An 8,025-nucleotide genomic window follows, 5' to 3' on the forward strand; every position below is an offset into this window, starting at 1 on the left:
GGTTCTTTGATGTTATAGGACCCAACTCTCTTGAAGGAGAAGGTTAATCTTGTCTCCTTGGACCTTGGGTGTGGTAAGATTCTCAACCCTAGTGTAATTTTGTTGTTTTATGATGTTTGGGTTTTGAGATGTTGTGTATGGGTATGATGGTTGTGGCTTAGGTTGTGTGTGTGTGGATATTGGAGCTTGATTGGTGATTTTGAAAAGCTTGGAAAGGGTTTGGTGGTGAAAAATCTGTTCTTGGAGGTGTTGAGGCCTTGAGAGCTTGTGGATAAGTGGTTTGGAAGTGCTCCGGTGGAGCTTGGGAAAATCGGCTAAGGTATGGTTTCGGTTTCCCGTATCTAATATGTAATGTGGTAGGAAATACTTAGGCTAAAGGCCCTAAGATAGGCATTGAATTGTTGATGTTGTTGAATTATTGATATATATGATGTGGTCATATATGTAATGATGATTAATGATGCCTTGAGGGTATGACGTATGAGAAATATGCATGTTGTGATATATGCTTGATGATTGGTTATAGTTGAATTGTGGGTTGAATCATGTTGATGGTGAGTATGATGTTGATTGTGTACAATAATGATTTATTGGAATAGGTGTTGTTGAGAATTGGCATGAGGAATAGTATATGATATGTCAATATGTTTGAGTTTGAGCCACTTGGGTGAAGTGGGTTAAAATGATGAGATAGTGATTTGTAAATTGTGGTAATGTGTCAATGTGTGAGTTGAGGAGGCTTGATGTTGAAATTGATATATTTTGATTGATTTCAAAGAAAGGGGATGAAAATGGCATGTTTTGGTTGATTTTGAAAAGAGTTGGAAATGGCTTGTTTTGAAAATGGCACTTTGTGGTTTTTATGAAAAACATGGTTTTTGGGCATACTTTGGTGGGACATAACTTGGACTACGGATCCCCGTTTTGTGTCAAATCTGTTTAGAAATGAAATTGGATCCGGGAAGTCCATGCCGTTCGAAGAACGGGTGAAAAACGATTTAAAATGAGGAAGTTATGTCCGTTGGAAGATTGGGGTTTAAATTTGTGAATTCTGCAGCTTTTAACTTAGAAAAATTTTAGCAGAATAACCCCTTGCGCGTAGGCACACTTGGCGCGTATGCGCCGATCTTCCAGAAAGCGCCATCCACGCGTGCGCGTGATGTGCGCGAACGCGCCGATTGTACTGCACTCAATGCCCAGCCATTTTCCAGAGAGTTATGCCAGAACTGTGCCAGTGTTGTGCCTGGGGCACGAGAACACCCACGCGTACGCGTGGTTGACGCGTACGCGTCAATTGGCAAATTTTTAATCCACGCGTTGGCGTGCATGACGCTTGCGCGTCGATGAGTTTTTGAGGCCATCCACGCGTGCGCATGGAGTGCGCGTATGCGTGAACCTGTTTTCATCCCAAAGTTGATTTTTGAGTTTTAAAAGCCAAATTTCATACTTCTAAGCCTCCGATCTCACCACTTATATCTTAAATCATTATGATATGTCTAGCTATGAGAAGAAAGGCTAGTGAATGTGGTAACTTGCGAGTGAAGCAAGGGAAAATGAATAATCAATGAGGATCATTGATGATTATGTGAGATGTGGAGGATGGTGGTGGAAGTGCTTGTTATGCCAATGGCCGAAGGGCCGTAATTGTTTATGAATTGGCTGGTTCTGGATTGAACCGTGAGCCGGAATAGCTGTGTATGCTATGAATATTGGCTGGTTATGGATTTAACCATGAGCTGAATGGCTAGATTATTGCCGTGTTACGGTGGAGCCATGATTATGGCTATGTATAAATGCATATATGCTATTGAATGAATTGTGAATGTTGCACTTCCACTGTTGGAGATGAGAGTTTCCCTGGGGGAAGCAGTGGCTAGCCACCACGTGCTCCAGGTTGAGACTCGAAGCTCTTTTGACCCTATGTCATAAGTGTGGCCGGGCACTGTGAAAGACCCGGATGAGCTCGCCCCCGTAAATATTCACCAGTGAGGGTGATGGATATAGATCATGATTATGATCAAGTTTATGACGAGTATAACTCGAGTTGGGGATGCGTGACAGAGGGACAGTCCAATGGTTAGCTACCAGGACTTGTCGGGTTGGCTCTATAACCGACAGATGATATCATCAGCCACTAGGGACAGGCATTCATCATATGCATACTATATGAATTGTTTGAGATTGCCTATTTGACTGCATATTACTTGCTAATTGTCTAAATGCCTTACTTGTTCCTAATTGTATATTTCTTGCTTGATATAACTGTGTTTGCTATATTATACTCCTGCTGGTGGTTGGGAGGTCTGAAGGAATTGGAAAGGGAAGTATTAGTTAGACTGAAGTATCTTTAGTCAGATGCCCTTTATGGTTTAGTTTGTTTATAAGCTTTGATATTATTTGGAGGAAGTTCTAGGATTGCCTTCGGCTTTCCTCCATTATTATGTATTATATATGTGGAAGCTGTTACCATGCTGGGGACCTCTGGTTCTCACCCATGCGGATTTTGTGGTTTTCAGATGCAGGACGTGAGGTGTCCCGCTGATGCATGCTGGAGACTTCTAGATTTGTGAAGATCCTTTGTTCTCGGGGCTATGTTTTGGTTTATATGTTTTGCTTAGATACTTTTATCTCCATTAAATAATACAAACTGTGATGACTCCTCTTATGGGAGAATTTTGGAGAATAGGTTTTATGTATCTGTGTCCCTTTGGGTTTCCTTTGGGGTTTTCCTTATTTTTATCATATGTATATATTGTTATGCTCGGACCGGTTATCTTCGCAGCCGGATTTTGAGTCTTGATATTCCTGTTTTTGACTCTCCTTTATATATATATAATCACGCGTTGGGTATCCTTGTTCGTTACGTTATCGATCGGAGTGTTGCGCTTTCGAGTTGCGATTTTTTTTTGTTTACCCTTTTTTTCTACAAAGGCTCCTAGTTATAATCAATCATTCATACTACTATACGTACTAAATTTTTATTTTAGAGGTCGTAATACCTTGCCATCTCTGAATTATGACTTAAGCATAAGACTCTGTATGGTAGGGTGTTACACGACCCAATGCACTTTCTGGTTCAGTTGTGCGAAGTTAAATTCTGTGCATCAAGTTTTTGGCACTGTTGCCGGGGACTGTTCGAGTTTGACAATCTACCGGATTATCTTGTTGCTTAGATTAGGTATTCTTTATGTTTTATTTGCTCTTTTGTTTGTGTTTTTTGTTTTCTTTTCAAACAACTTTCAAAACCTTTTCTGTTTTTGGCTATGTATTTTCTTTTGATTTTCTTACGTTCAGTCTTACCTATTTCTTGTTGTTTTTTTCAAGAATTTTTCAAAATATTTTCAAAAATTTGTCTTTTGTTTGAGTATTGTGTTAGTTTTAAGTTTGGTGTCCCCTCTGTTTTTATCTTTTTCTTTAAATTTTTGAAGGTGTTTTTATTTTACCTTCTTCATGTTTGAATTGTTCTTAGTGAATTTTCTTAGTTGATTTTAAAATTTTTGAGTTTGGTGTCTTTTAGTTGTTTTTCCTTTAATTTTCGAAAATTAGTGTCATTTTATCCTAAGATTTTTATGTTTGGGGTCTCTTTGTGTTTTTCTTTTCTTAAATTTTCGAAAAGTGTTCTTGAGTGTTCTTCATTGTGTTCGAATTGTTCTTGGTATTTTTCTTGGTTTGATCTTAAAATTTTTAAATTTGGTGTCTTTTAGTGTTTGTTTTTTTTTTTAATTTTCAAATTTCAAAAATTCAAATTTTAAACTTTCTTGTTATCTTTTCAAATCTTTGTTTTATATTTCTCTTTAAATTCAAAATTTTATCTTATCTTGGTTTAAATTCAAAATCTTTTTCAAACCTTTAACTTATCTTTTTTTTCTTTCTTTGAATTTCAAAAATCCTATCTTATCTTATTTTAAATTCACATTTTAAAATTTAAATTTCAAATTTTTATCTTATCTTAATTCAAATTCAATTTTCAAGTTTCAAGATTTTAAAATTCAAAGTTTTCAAAATTCAATTTCCAAATTTTGGATTTCAAATTTCAAAATTCAAAATTTTCAAATTTCAAATTTTAAAATCAATTCTTATCTTAACTTTAAAATCTTATTCAAAAATTCAAAATTCAAATCTTATCTTTTCAAATATTTTTAAATCTTTACTATCTTTTCAAATTTGATTTTCAAAATCTTTAAATTTTAAATCTTATCATATTTTAAATTCAAATTTTAAAATTCAAATTTTCAAATCTTTATCTTATCTTGAATCAATTTCAAATTTCAAAATCAAATCTTTTTCAAAAAATTCAAAATAAAAATTTTCAAAATCAAATGTTTTTCAAAATCTTTTCAAATCTTATCTTATCTTGTTGACTTATTCTTTCAAATCTGAATCTTTCTTTGACTTTCTTTTTAAATTCAAATTTCAAATTTCAAAAATTTAATTTTCAAATTTCAATCTTCAAATTTTAAAAATCAAATCTTTTACTTTACTTTCAAATCTTGTTTATTAGTTATTTACTTATCTCATCTTATTCTCTTTTCTACTCTTCTATCTCTTTCTTCTTTTTCAAAACCTCCTAACTAGTTTCTCTCTCTTCTATTTTCGAAAATCATCTACTTCTTTCTCTCACTTCTTTTTCGAAAATCACCTTTAAAATTGTCAAATCTTTTTAATTAATTAGTTGTCTTAAATTTTCTTTTATTTTTCTTTCTTCTTTTTGAAATTAAAAATTAAATAAAATAAAAACAAAAAATAATTTAATTTCCTTTTCTTTTTAATTTCAAAAATTCAAATTCCATCTCTCTGTCTCTACCTCCATTCTTCTTGTCTTCTCAAGACATTTTACTGGAAGTGCTCTATACTCTGATATAGAGACACACCCCTTCCCATTTTCTTGTTTCTTGATTGAGTGTACAGGAACAGGAGGAGTTCACCATGAACCCGAATGGGGATGAACATGGAAGAAGAACTTTGGGGTCTTATACAGCCCCCACTCCTGACTTCAATGGAAGGAGCACTAGCGTACCTCCTATTGGAGTAGCTAAATTTAAGCTCAACCCACAGATAATCATTCTACTGCAGCAAAACTGCCGGTTGATAAACCCCATTTGTAGGGTTTATATTTTGCTACTTGGTTTTGAGTTTTTTTATGCTTACCTTTTGAAAAATACCAAGTGATGAGAATTACTTTTTAGCTTGTAACTCTTCTTAAATCACATGATTTGGCCACCATGTGGTTTGAGCCTTATTTTGTGATTAGGCAACCTCTTGATGGATGATGTTGTGCATTTACCTTAATGTCTTATGTTATGATCATATGCATCCATAAGCTTTGACTTGAATGCTTTCATGCTTCTTTAATGCTTGTTTTACCTTACAAGTTCACTTAAAGCATCTCAAGCATACTAGAGTGAGTAAAGTGCATGCTTCTTTTGTGACATAGCGTTTATGCTAATGTGTGTTCTAAACCGCGCAATTTAGAATTCACACACCTAATGTTTCTTAATGTCACACTAATTCACTCACTCAATTCTAGTGATTTACCTCACTCCAACAATGTATGCTTCCTTGCTTTTATATCTTCTCATCTTATAGTGTTATATTTTTGTCTTTCATGACGAATGCACCACAAGCAATAACGGAAGCAAGACTAAGAACACGTAGCAATCCGGAGAGTCGCCGTACCCCCTTGCTCATCTTTGAGTGCACCGAGGACGGTGCAAACTTTTAAGTGTGGGGAGGTCGTCCGACCGGTCGGCGATTCTGGGTGACAAATTTCTAATCCCAACACTTTTGCATTTCATTTTAGGTTTTTAGGATTTTTGTTGCATTTTCTTAATTTTGCATATATATACAAAATAAGCTTAGTCAAAATAATGAAAATTTTCAAGAATTCTATCTATAGGGCACCAATTGATTTGAGTGAAAACTTTTCATAGAACTTGCTTGAATTATATATATTGTGAAACATGATTTTTGAGCTAAGAACACAAGCAAGTGAGTTTTGAGCCTAATGGTGTGGTTACATCTTATAACCACTTATTTTCCTTCTTGTGTGCATTATTCTCTTTCTATGATTGTAATATTTGAATTGTTTGATTCTTTATGTCCATTATTTTGTGTATTCATGCATTTATATGATTGAGGCCATCATTTCATTAGCTCACTTACCCAAATAGCCTTACCTTTTATCTTCCATTGTTAGCCAACTTTGAGCCTACGATTAACCCACTTGTTCTTAATTTTAGCACATTACAAGCTTAAAGCGAAAAACAATAAATGTCCTTAATTTGGATATTTGATTGGCTTAGGCTAGTGTGTGTGAGTACCATTCAATTGTGGGAATCTTGGGACATTGGGGGAATAAAAAGGTAGTTTTGTATTGTTATTGAAAATATTGGAAATTGGGTACATACTCATATATTGATCAAATGTAAAACCTTATGCATTGATGTTCTTGCATATAAAAAAAAAGAAAAATGAGAAAAAGAAAAGAAAAAAAAAAGAGAAAAATAATATGGAAAAGAAAAAAATAGAAAAAGAAAGATAGAAAAAAAAGAAAAAGTAATAAAAAGGGGACAAAATACGCCAAAGTAAGGTCAAATAAAATCAATGCATATGTGTTGTGAAATGAAAAGAAATTGCATGAGTATGTGAAAAAGTGAGAAATGGGTAGTTAGGTTAGCTTTGAAATTGTATAGGATGTCATAGGTTAGGTGGAAAGTTTAAACTTATCAAAGATTCAAATTTCAAACTCACTTGACCAAATATGCATCCTACCTTGACCCTAGCCCCATTACAACCAAAGAAAAGACCTCATGATAGATGTATGCATGCATGAAATATATGTTGATTGTTAGAAGAAGAACAAATCTTGGAAAGCATGATTAGGGGAGAATTGAGAGAATCAACCCTAAACACTTGAGCAAATAGAGTGCAAATACATCCGGTGAGGGTTTGATGCTCAATTACATGTTTTCGCCTATGATCATCTCTTCATGCAAGTTTGTAAAAATATTTAATAACTCAATTCAATTGTGGATTAGACTTGCTAGTCCTTAGCCCTTGTGCATATATGCTTCTTGGGAATTGATTTATTTTGACCAAGCAATTGCATTCATTTAGATAGTTGCATATAGGTAGATTGCATTTAGTTAGTTTCCATTGAATAAACGCCATACCCTCACTTCATTCTTGGTTTAAGCATGAGGACATGCTTGGTATAAGTGTGGGGAGGTTGATAAACCCCATTTGTAGGGTTTATCTTATGCTTGATTTAGGGAATTTTATAACCTTTTACCCACATTTATCCATTGAAATAGCATGGTTTTATAACTTCTCCTTTAATTGTGCTTAAGAGTGAAAACATGCTTTTTAGGACTTAAAATAGCTAAATCTAATTCTCCTTGATTCCATTATATGCCTTGATATGTTTGTTAAGTGATTTCAGATTTAGGAGGCAAAGATTGGATAAAGGGAATAAAGGAAAAGCATGTGAAAATGGAGAACTCATGAAGAAATGAAGGAATCGCACGCTGTCAAGCCGACCTCTTCGCACTTAATTGACCATAACTTGAGCTACAGAGGTCCAAATAATACGATTTCAGTTGGGTTGGAAAGCTAACATCTGGGGCTTCGAAATGATATAAGATTTGCCATAGTTGCTATACGTATAAGGATGCATACACGCACTGTACGCGTACGCGCCATTGGTGCACGTGATTCACTTCATGCAAACTCGTGGCTAGCGAATTCACAAGCCTTGTGGGCCCAATCCAACTTATTTCTGATCCTATTTAAGCCAAAGATTGAAGAGGGATGGACATGTTAGTTACCATTAGTTTAGTTTAGCTTAGTTTAGTAGTTAGAGTTAGTTTCTAGAGAGAGAAGCTCTCACTTCTCTCTAGAATTAGGATTAGGTTTAGTTCTTAGATCTAGGTTTTTATTCATTCTTTCTTCTACTTCTACCTTTCAATTCCTTGTTGTTACATTCATCTTCCTCTATTCTTTTGTTGTAATTTCCTTTATGTTGTT

This window comes from Arachis hypogaea, chromosome 1 (assembly GCF_003086295.3).
Source record: "Arachis hypogaea cultivar Tifrunner chromosome 1, arahy.Tifrunner.gnm2.J5K5, whole genome shotgun sequence".
In the NCBI taxonomy this organism is placed as follows: domain Eukaryota; kingdom Viridiplantae; phylum Streptophyta; class Magnoliopsida; order Fabales; family Fabaceae; genus Arachis; species Arachis hypogaea.